Source organism: Telopea speciosissima, chromosome 3 (assembly GCF_018873765.1).
Source record: "Telopea speciosissima isolate NSW1024214 ecotype Mountain lineage chromosome 3, Tspe_v1, whole genome shotgun sequence".
NCBI lineage: Eukaryota > Viridiplantae > Streptophyta > Magnoliopsida > Proteales > Proteaceae > Telopea > Telopea speciosissima.
Window position 1 is genome coordinate 25,587,958 of NC_057918.1, and position 12,437 is coordinate 25,600,394.

The 12,437-nt window shown below is 40.4% G+C and overlaps 1 non-coding gene and 1 pseudogene across 1 annotated transcript; both read left to right on the forward strand.

The window, feature by feature from the left end:
- The first annotated feature begins 1,140 nt into the window (after window positions 1-1,140).
- LOC122655015 lies at window positions 1,141-4,052 on the forward strand (annotated as a pseudogene).
- Window positions 4,053-8,004: 3,952 nt separating this feature from the next.
- TRNAI-AAU lies at window positions 8,005-8,078 on the forward strand. The gene has a single exon. It is a non-coding gene; the product is annotated as a tRNA-Ile (tRNA).
- Window positions 8,079-12,437: the final 4,359 nt, after the last annotated feature.

The following is a 12,437-nucleotide window of genomic DNA, read 5'->3' on the forward strand; positions in this document are numbered from 1 at the left end:
GACTTGTTACATCAATAATCATTGTTTTAGTAATTTGTAATGGATCAGCCGATTTGTATCTTCCAGGGCCAATATCGATTCTAGGCCGATCCCATATTAGTGGCTTGGCACGGATCAAAGGTAAAACGGTAAAATATCAATTTTTACATGAAATCAAGAGCAAATCCGTTCGCTACGGGCTGATCAAGATCGGTATGGGATCGATATAGGCCAAGACTGATAAAGTACTGGATTAAGCATGCGTGCCCCCTGTAATGCACCCAATATTCTTTGTACCCCTCTAAGTTTCTGATAAGTCCATAGACCATTCCTGGTTTACCTCCCTAATGCCATTTAAGTCCACAGCATGTATTAAATGCATTAAAATACCAAATTATCTTTTTTTCTATCTTTTCTAAATTTTGAAAAGACCTAATTACCCTGACCTATTTGCTAAATTTTGAAAAGATCAAAATGCCCTCATCTTCTCCAAATCATCATCTTCTTTTACATACCAACCACCACCATCACCACCACCACCACGTCTTCGTCAGCGGCAACCTTCAGCTCGCTGGTGAACAGCATGCCCTGAAGTTCAGGCAGGTATACCGTCCTAACAACTCACACTCCCCGATGGCCTTCCTTGTATTCTCAACCCTTCCTCGGGGTTTTAGGGTTTTATTAGTTTTCTTGGCCGATCTTTTAGTGGATCTGTTTATTGATGAATCGACCGTCAAGTCTGATTGGTGCATATCCGTATATGCCACTTTGTTCTTTTCTTTTCCTGATTGTTGTTTAATGCGTGGTTTGGGACTGAGATTGAACGGATGTGTCCGTTATTGATTATGTAGCTTATTCACTAAATAGGTCATTAAGATTTGCTTGTCTGTTATTGTTGACGCTCAATTAGGAAGCATTTTCTCTACCTGCTATTTTCTATTTTTAATAGAGATTCACGGTTTTTGGTAGGTCGTTTCCATTTGATCTACTTATGATCATCCACCCTCTTCAGCACCTTACCCCTTGCAGAGGGGAGCTCCAATTCTGGTTAACGAATTCATTGATGTCTCAACTCGGTCTTGGAAATGGGAACTCATCTTCCACTGGTGGCCCCCTAATATAGCTTGGAGGATTGTATCTATACCAATCCCTTTTATCTCCATGGAGGATCAGTATATTTGGGAACCAACTGCTTCTGGAAACTTCACTGTCGCCTTGGCTTACAGCATTACCACTCACGGTCTCCACTGTCAGTCCCACAGTAAATGGCTCAAAGTCTGGCACCTCCTGACTATTCCCAAGATTCAACACCTCATATGGAAAATGCTTCACAGCAAGCTTCCACTTCCAGATACCCTTAACCATAGAGGATTGAACCACAATCCTTTATGCAATCTCTGTCAAACTCACACACAGTCTGCGGAGCACCTGTTTCGGAAATGCCCCTTCATTTCTCCTATTTGGAACCAGATTGATATTCCTGGATTGCAAGACAATTCATCTATATGTGAGGTATTGGGAACTTTACTTGAAGGATTGAATACTCCTACCAGGGACAACATATTGCAATCGGCACTGATCTGTAGTATCCTATGGTATATATGGGTAGGCTACTGGGACTTTACCTTTCGCCAGGAACCCTTCAACACTAATGGCATCCTTCTCAGAGCCATCACAGCAGCTAAAGAGGCAGTCCATCACTTTCATTTTCGCACCTCAAGGTCAACAAACATTAATACGATGGAGACAGCCATTACCTTCCTTACTCAAATTCAATATAGATGGAGCAAGCAAGGGTAACCCAGGAAGTGCAGGTATAGGGGGGGGGGTCTGTCGGACCCACTCTGCACAATTTATTTGTGCCTTTTCAGAAGGCATTGGTTGGAATTTTGCGTTAGTTGCTGAAGCACTTGCGGCGAGGAGAGCTCTATCTATGGCACGTCAATTTAACCTGAGAAATGTTTCTCTGGAAAGCGATAATCTCCTTCTCGTTAACCTTCTTAACGGACATATCACGAATGCGCCATGGAGGATTTCCACCATCATTGCTGACTGTCGATCTCTTTACTCGTTTTTTAATGTAATTCATTTTGAACATGTTTTTCGTGCAGCCAATAGTGTGGCTGATTCGCTTGCCACTAAGGCGGCAGAGTCTCAGCATTCCATGTGCTGGCTTTCCACCCCGCCCCCCTTTATCTCCCCTTTTCTGTTTGCTGATGCTTCGGGAACTTTGTTCCCACGCTAATGAAGTGCTTTTATCAAAAAAAAAAAAAAAAAAATCTACTTATGATCAATTTGTGGCAGGAACTTCGATGGTGGATCTCTTTGATTTCTTTAGCGGCCCACCATCGGGGAGTGTGAGTTGTTGGGATGGTATACCTGGCTGAACTTCAGGGCATGCTGTTCACCGGCGAGCTAAAGGTTGCCGCTGGTGGTGGTGGTGGGTATGTAAAAGATGGATTTGGGGAAGATGAGGGCATTTTAGTCTTTTTAAATTTTAACAAATAGGTCAGGGCAATTAGGTCTTTTCAAATTTTAGAAAAAATAGAAGAAAGGGTAGTTTGATCAATTTATAGCATTTAATACCTGGTGTAGACTTAAATGGCATTAGGGGGGTAAAGCAGGGATTTTAATCCTCTCCATTTCCCCATCTGTTATTTTCTATTATTTCCCCCAGAAATTGTGACACGTGGCACAAGTAAATCTAACGGCCATAATTCGTTCTTTTAATTTTAACTAAGAATTAACCCTGGTTACACCAACCCAGAGCCTAACCCGGGTCAGTGTAACTAAACCAACCCCTAAACCCATGGTTAATTCAGATTCAAATTTCATCTCCCTCTCTCACTCATCCCTCTCACGACTCCTCAGTGGCAACGACGACAGCGACGACGACGGCAACGTCCTCTCTCTCACCCTGCTGCTGCTGCTTTACGGTGTACTCGCCCTGACCTGAATCTCGATTTTTTCCCTCACTCACCCTGGAAATACTCTCTCGCGCCTCCCTCTCACGAGTCATGACTCCTCAGCGTTCCGGCGACGTCCTTTCTCAAGCATCCTTTCTTGTGTTCGAGACGACCCTTCTGCTCTTTACAAATCCTAAGCGAGAAAACTAGTTGTAGAAGATTTCCCATCTTCTTGTTTGATCGGATCGTTTATCTCCTCAGACCCATTGTTCAAATCTCGCCCACTTTACATTACCGGTGAGAGCTGTGCCGGTAAATACGAGCCGGCGGTTGGGTACTACATTATGCAACAATCTTCTGAACTGAACTTCAAGGGAGTTGCAATAGGGAACGGGTTGACCCACCCTGTCTCGCAGGTGGCGACTCATGCCGCCACGGCGTTTTACTCCGGCTTGATTAATGAGAAACAGAAAACCCAGCTTGAGGAAATTCAAGCTCAGGCTGTGAAGTTGACCCAAGAGGCTAAATGGAAAGAAGCAACAGATGCACGTAACAGGGTCTTGGGTTGGTTGAGGAATGCAACAAGGTTGGCTACCCTTTCCGATCTCAGGCGGAGTCCCCTTATGAAACAGAAATCGTTGGTCAATTCCTGAACAAGGACCAGGTAAAGAAAGTTTTAGGCGTAGATAAATCGATGGTTTGGGTGGATTGCAGTGAAGCTGTTGCAAATGTTCTACACGAAGATGTGATGAAGAGTGTGAAGTTTATGGTGGAGGATTGGTGAAGAAGAGTAAGGTCTTGCTATACCAAGGGCAATTTGATTTGAGGGATGGAGTGGTTACGACTGAAGCGTGGGTGAAAGAAATGAACTGGGAAGGACTAGAGAGTTTTCTAATGGCAGAGAGGAATGTTTGGAAAGTGAAGGGAGAGCTTACAGGGTATGTGCAAAAATGGGGAAGCTTAAGTGAAGTAGTTGTTTCAGGGCCTGGGCACCTTGTCCCTGCAGACCAGGCAGTAAGTTCTCAGGAGATGATTGAAAACTGGGTTCTGGATAGAGGACTGTTTCAAGATGAGAAAAAGAGCAATTCATCATCAAATTTCAGGGGCTAATCTTTGAGTTCCCCTCATGCTTCTTCTACACGATACAACGAATCAAATCAGTGTGATTTTATCATTCATAGGTGGTTGTGTAATGTGGGAATTATAATGTCTGATTTTAGAGATTACCATTTATGTTTGCTGGAATACTAGAAGAATATATCCAGATGCCAAAGGACGATTTACAATGTTTGATAGATTGATCTTCTATTCAGTTCATACCTTTCTGGTTAACACACACAGCTCAAATTGTACCTGGGTTTCCTAATTTCATTATAATCTATTTCCAGTAGATAACTAATTGCATTATAATCTATTTCCAGTAGATAATTCTCCAGATCCTTTTTCAAACCAAGAGTTAAAATGCTTGATTTGGCTGAGTTACTCCTACAATCCTATAATATTTTGGTTTGCCAGTCATGGAGGTATTTGGTGAACAAGGTGCCTGCTGCTGTAAGTTTAGCTTATAGATATTATCTTCCTAACTGAAATTGTTGGTGAAAATTCTCATTCTGTTCTCTTCCTTATTCAATTGTTAGAAAAGGAATTCCAATTTAAAATTCTAAAACAATGTATACTTAGTTGGCTGGTTGTCAACCTTGGATTTGAAACTCCATTAGGTTTTCGATCAAATGGACGAGGTAAGTCTCACACTTCAAAACTTGAAGTATTGGGGGAGTGGGGTGGGGAGGTTTCAAGTCCCGCTCAATCATGGGGATTAGTTTGTGAAGATACAGCAGGTAATTCCTGCAGTTCTTTAACTCTTAATAAGAATTCAAAGACAGAATCTGTCACTGAAAAGACCAGCAAGAAAGATGGACTTTCACCTCTCAGTTCTCCAAGTTAATATTACTGGTCTAAATGTCCCACCATTTATCTGTGAAAAAACCAATCCATGGTGTCCATAGAGATCAATACTTATCATGCCTGGATCATCAAAAAAATGATAACATGAATCCTCCAGACTAAATCTTCTTCTGTTGGGAAATGAAAACTATAATAATTCATTAAAAAGAAGAAAGAAGACGGCAGGGTTCCAGCAAGCAGAGATGCTCTGCTAACCTTGGTTTGTCTAGTACAACTTGACAAGCCAAGCAGAGCACAATTGAGAATAAAAAATTTGCTCAATAAGAAAAATTATGTTTCAAAAAGATATTGAATATTAAAAGTAATTCATTGCAAGAGGTTGAAGGTGATGGGTATTGTCCTATAATTTGTACACCTTAATCCAAAGCAGAATTAAGATTCTCATACAAAAAGAATTCTCACTGGATCTGTTTGTCTCCTCTTTCCCTGTAGTCCTATGTGTGATAAGCAACAAATTTATTATAAGCCAAAGCAGAGAAAGATACAACTAGCTGCAAGAAGCAAGCCCACAAAGCCTCACATGATCAGTGAGCATACCATTCCATCAGTGAGTATTATTCTTTGAATATTTACAATCTAAGGTTTATGAGTATTTCTTAATAGACTTAACCTAAAGCGTTGTGAAGACTTGAAGAGATGCTGCTTTGGATGTCATTAATTCCACCACACTAATGCACTCACATGAACATTCAGAAGAGAGGAAATGGTTGCTATAAACTTGAAAACCCAACCACCATTGAATGCAGTAGATCAAAGAAAACCATTGAAAGAGCAGAAGGGTCGTCTGGAACACAGAGCGAAGGATGCGTGAGAAAGGGATGAGTGAGAGAGGGAGGCGCGAGAGAGTATTTCCAGGGTGAGTGAGAGATGAGATCGAGATTCAGGTCAGGGTGAGTACACCGGAAAGCAGCAGCAGCAGGGTGAGAGAGAGGACGTTGCCGTCGTCGTCGCTGTCGTCGTTGCCACTGAGGAGTCGTGAGAGGGATGAGTGAGAGAGGGAGATGGAATAGTGACAGAGAGAGATGGGGGCGAGGTTGAGAGATTCGTCTCCGGCGGCTTCACACGACGACTGCAACTCCGATCCTCCTTCTCGTCTCCGTCGCTTCACACGGCGAGATGGGGGCGAGGTTGAGAGAATCGCGTGAATGAGGCAGGAGAGAGAAAGATTTGGGGAAAACGACAATAGGGTTGTGCGTTGGAAATTTGAATCTGAATTAACCATGGGTTTAGGGGTTGGTTTGGTTACACTGACCCAGGTTAGGCTCTGGGTTGGTGTAACCAGGGTTAATTCTTAGTTAACATTAAGAGAATGAACTATGGCCGTTACATTTACTTATGCCATGCCACGTGTTACAATTTCAGGGGGAAATAATAAGAAATAATAGATGGGAAATGAAGAGGATTAAAATCCGTAAAGCAGGGGTGGTGGTACGTGGAATATTGAAGAATGGTACGTGGACTAATCAGAAGCTTAGGGGGTATGAGGAATATTGGGTGCATTACAGGGATACGCGTACTTAACCCTAAAGTAATTGATACCGATCCCTAAACCCCTGCTTGTGATCAAAGAGAGAATCTAGCACCTATCTAAGATGCTAGCTATTAGATTCCATTTCAATGGCATGCCATTTTGAAGCTTTCTATTGGCCACGTACATCATCATGGGTGGATTCATGTGATAATAAGTCATATTCCAACTCATGACTCGTCAAATTCTAGCTCTGATGGAAATGCTCACAATAGAATTTGGGTATCCAGTCTAAGAGAAAAGAGGGCTAAAGAAGTCAAGTTCTTTACCGATTCCTATTGAATCAAAATTCAAGCAGACGAACCAAATAGTGAATGTGAGAGATTTTTCTCTGTAGACACAAACATTATTCTATATAGAATCTAGTAAATAGCTTATGAGAATTGCCTTCCTAGATTGATGCACTTCGGATCGTGCTATGCTTGTAATGCAAATTGATTGTTGTTGATACCCATATGTTTTTAAGATCCCAACCTTTTTTCTTTCTTTCTTATAGATGTAATTAAGATGCTATCTTGGATTATGCTTTCGTTATTAGAGGGAGGTAATAAGTGGACAATTGTTGTATACCAGCAGAACCCGGCCGGGAGCTTTCTATGCGGATGAGTGTTACTGCATCTGATAACCCAGAAGGTGAAAAATTTCACAGAATTCAATCCTTTCTTCCATTACGATGCGATCAAGGGCCTTAATGATAGAGAACAGCAAGGACCCAATGCGGAATTCAGAACATTGTGACCACAATCACAATGTTTGGTTTCCAGCCCGCATCTAATCTCATGCACACCATGACTGATGAGTAGCTTCAAGGACCCATTAATAGAGTTCCTAAGATTGCCGTGCAAAACATTATGATACGCAAGATGAGGAACCAAGTGCACCATGGTAGGGATTAGTCTGTCTATTGCAAATTCATCAGCAATTTGTATAGTAACTGCAATTCAATACGGAATAATGAATAGTTTAGGGGAGATAGTACTTGGTAGTATTGTATAATAGGTTTACAAACATATTTGTTACATTTTGCCAGAACAGAGCAGCAAACATAATTGCTACATTTAGACAAAACAGAGCAGTAATATATTTGGCCATGTCTTGTCGTTCCCCTAGTGAGTTCACAAAAAATAAAGAAGGTCTAGATAATCAAGTAGCAGACTCTCGCTTTTCTTGACGTATTTTCCTTCAATACGACCAATTCGTCAATGTAGTGAAGGCCGGCATGTGGCCTAGTAGTTCAGTGGGTTAGGGCATGGTGCTAAAACATGGAGATTCCAGATTTGAGAGCCAAAAAACCTTAATTTAACCCAAATATATTTTGGGTATATGGTTTGGAAAAGAGAAATATAATTCAAAGTTTTCATTTTCAAATACTTTCTCTACGTATTAATTCAGAGTTCTCATTTTCAAATCCTCTCTACATATTATTCATATTTTTTTAAATGTATCATATTGAGAAATATGCGAGCTACCAAGCTGCTCTAACCCGCACTGAGGAGAAGAACTAGATAGGAATGGACAAATGAGAATTGGATGGTCCCTTCTACCATATCTATAGAAATGGAATAGCCCATTTATATAGAATGGTAAAGGATAGAATCATTGAAATTGATCTTAATGAAAACATGTGGCCTATTAGCTCAGTTGGTTAGAGCGTCGTGCTAATAACGCGAAGGTCGCAGGTTCGAGACCTGCATAGGCCACTAAAATCTAATTTTATCAATTAATGGGGTTTTGCAATTTTTTTTGTCCTCATTACATCAATGGACAATAAACCTAAAACTCTTGTAACGAGTGAAAGCTTACAAGAGCCTCCGCACCAACTACAATTTTGTTCTGCTCACCAAATCTTCATCACACTGTTAGATGCTTCGCACCCACTACAGTTTTGTTCGGGCACCAACTACAATTTTGTTCTGCTCGCCAAATCTTCATCACACTGTTAGATGCTCCGCACCCACTACAGTTTTGTTCGGGTTAATCATCAGATCCTCATCACATTAAGCCCTGCAATTGCTAGACGACGCTCTGCACCAACTACAGTTTTGTTCAGGTTAATGGTGACTTGGTTCTTGGCTGCGTCACCAATCACTCACTCAATGTAGGCGATTTAAGAGGAGAGAGGTGGGGGTGAGTGGTGTCGGCTTTTTTACTTTGTCAAAGTCCTTTTCCTCCCTCAACATACTGAACGATATAAAAGAAAAACAAGGGTAGAAAATTCACAGTGAAATAATCCTTTTCACTCTCTATAATGTTACGGAAGATTACCCTATTAGTTATTCATTTTTTTAATTTTTTTCATAAAACACTTGTGAAATGGATCATATTGACAAATATAAAGTTTACCTTTTAATTGGTTTCCTCCCATGTCTCAATATCGTCCCGCATAACTCTACATCCATAGACTTTCATGATATTTAAATGATAATATTGGGGTATTTATAAGCAATCTCATATTAAATGAAATGAACAAAGATCAGTTTTACGAATGCTTGTTTTGAAAAGAAAATAAATCGTTTTGATAAGTCTAACTAGGAGGAACTGTTTGGCTCTTTCTTCGTTCCTTACTTTAACGGCTGAAATGCTGAATCTCTTCTACGATTTCAGAATCCGAACAAGGCAAGCCGATCCTGGATTTGTCTTCTTGAAATTAATACGTTAATTTAATTTTAGAAGGAAATAAGCATAGAGGTTTGGGCTTTTCTCACCAATTAATGCATGGGGTTTATAAAGTGAAGGATTAACAGAACTCAATAAAGTGATGCTTAAAACACTATAACGTTTTTCATAAGAATAACACAACGATATTGTTGAACAAAATGCATGCATCATGTATGGGTAGAAAAGGTATTTCTCATAGAAGATGCATGATCAATTTTCCTATTACATTTGTTAGTCCAACATTAATGTATACTAGTAGAAATAGTTACGAACGGCTAGCCTTACTTAAGAGTGTCAATTGATTTGATTTCAGTTATTCGGTTCGATTCAAGAAACAAAATGTACAAATCAAAATCGAACCGAACCGACAATAAGAACACATTTTCAAAATCAAAGCTGAATTGAATTGTTTCGGCTTTTATTCCATTTTTTATTCGGTTTCTTAGTAGGTTTTTAATTTGGTTTCATACTAGGTTTACCCGTTTAGGTCCTATTTTAAGTGTTTGGGCCAACTTTGTACATCTTCACTAATAAAAACACTTTTATTTGTTAGGATTATAGTCCACCAAACTTTTTTCAAACACTACAGAGGAATAGATTTTATCATCCACATTAATTTGCCCCTCCCAGACCCTACAGTAGTGGGAGCCTCATGCACTAGGTAGTTCTTTTTTTTTCCCTATATGATTTGAAATTAGATAATTTGATTCGATATAACGGTTATAGGCATGAAATTGAAACTCAATCGAACTGAGAAAAGATTCTAACTTTTAAAACTAAAATCGTACCAATTTATTTCAATTTGGTTTTAAACGGACGGTTTTCGTTTTCGATTCTAAATTGACATCCTCAGCCTTACTAACACATGTTTTAGATGGTCATCCAAATAACTAAACCTCCTTAATTCACATCTAAGGTGTGTCAGATTGCGGTTATGATCATACTGATTACAAAATTGAGGAGAAGAAATGGTTGCCGACTTGTAGGAAAAACAAGGATGGATCTTCGGTTGCATACACGGTTTCAATAATTTTGAATTGACCGATTTGGATCATAAGCAATCATGATTGATCTTGATTCCAGCTGATCTAATCCGCCCAATTCATGCTCAAAAGCCCTAGAATTGCTGTATTTTTTTATCTAAGGGCCGATTCCATGAAATCTGCAAACTGATTTCATTCCTGATTCTGATCTAGCAGAGTCTGGTCAATTCATATATGGGGAAAAATACGATGTGCCCATTCATTACCAAAATTAAAATTTGGTGTATATCCGCCATTCCGCGATCCCAAAAATCGATTAGCCTTTTGGGATTGGTGTGTGGTTTGTGTAATTACCAAAAAATAAAAAATAAAAAATGACAACAAACGTGTACTAAGAAGTGGAATTGATGGATTCTCTTGCTTGCTTTTCCTAAGGGCTCCATTTGGTTGCAAGGAAAATTAAAGGAAAAATAAGTGAAAATTTTCAAACCTAAAATGGAAACTTTGGTGATCATTATCCAACATGATTGTTGTTGCCGCCGGAATGTCGCCGGATGATGTGGAGACCTACAAAAGGAAGAGGACACTGAAGAGGCCCAGAGCGGACTCCGAGGGGGGACTCTCCGATGCCAAAGTTAATCCGGCAGAACGTAAGAGAAGGTTATTGAAAGAGTCAGAGTCAAAAAAGTGATTGTACCTCTCAGTGGTCCCCTTTCCTCTATATATAAGGCTCGCAATTACCGAGGCGGTGAAGACTTCTATTTTCGTACGGCTCTCACCTGGCCCTTTGGTTGGGTTTCGTGTTCCCCAAGTCCAGGGATCGTTCCCGATGCGATCACGTCAGTGATTAGAGCCCCACTAGGAGTGTTGTACGTTGTGTTGGGAGTCGTGCAGTTCAAGTTGACTTCCACGTGTCTATTTCCTATTAACGGGCTGTTTTTTTTTAGACCTACGAGGATAAATATCCTGGTGATCACCTCCAAAGTCTTATGTCGGACATCTTTTTGTCACCTCAACCATAATTAAACTATGGGAAAAGACTCTTTGAGTAGTATGGACGTAGGCTATGCCAACAACTCATGTTTCTAATTCTCTCCTCTCTCTATAATCCATGCCGTATTGACGAACCGCCAAGGTGGCCCATGATAAGTGTACTTTCCTATGCCACTTGCTCAGAGAACCCTCACTCAATGTACACAAGCACTTCGGGTTAAGTAATATCCTCACGAGGTGGACGACAGATGAGGTGATATGTATGATTCACTACTCTTACTCTGTTGGCATATGTAGTCTTAATTTTGTGATGGATAGGAAGGTCTCTAGTAATAATGGTATGTCCGTAGCTATTTTATCTGTTGTGTGCCAGTACCTCTACCTCTTAATCTCTACTAGAACTGTAGGCTCCTTCCTACCCTCAGAGGACCAGAACTTTGAGGTGGAATTTCTATGTTTTGGGGCAATTTTCCTTTCGACTTCAACAAACAACAATCCCTAGAGACCCACTTGGTCTTATTCGGACATGAACCAACATAGGACGAAATACATATCAAATCACTAATATATACAATTTTTTGGGCATTCTGACGAGTTTCGAAGGTGAAACGGCCCGCCAAATAATCACTACAACACTTTCTGGCTAAGATCAGGCTTCACCAATAACACTATCAACTCTCAAAAGTCATGCAACAATGTCAATTTAATTTTACAATGCCACATATTTTGTTCCATTTGGTATGGCATAGTGTGTGGCACAGTCCCTGCACCTAGGCATAGTGTTACACGAAATGACTGCCACGTCTCCATGGAAAGGTGAAAATTCCTAAAGGTACAGTGGTCATTTTGCACGACCCTATGCCTAGGTACAGGGGCCCTGCGCTATATGCGACCAGGTAGCGTTCTCTTTCCCAAATATAAAACATATTTTTACATGTAATCTTGAATCACCACATGAAATCATAGGTGAGTCCAATCCACCCCCGTTGTGATCGGGATCCTCTGCAATATCGACGGGAGGACGGTACACATCCGACGGCACAGCAGAGGCCAGGTGGCACACATGGCACACATGGCCTTTCACGCCCCCATCCCGATGTAAGAAGTTTTGCCACATAGGGGGTGACTGGGACAATACACATCATCCTAATACCTACCAGGATCACAGATACAGTGTCCTGAGCCACAGTCCAGCCTGTCATCACCCATGATAACAGCAAGGAACGCACCCAAAAGGAATAAATCGTTCTAATTTCAGAGTTAGCGGAAGCAAAATTCAATTAAATCATGTGAAATTATAGAGCATCGGTTCTCTAATGATAACACATAATACACTGTTCATAAATGTAATCATTCAATCTCTCCTATATAAATAAACATACAATTTGTACATGATTGTGGAATAAAGACAGAATTTAAATGGTA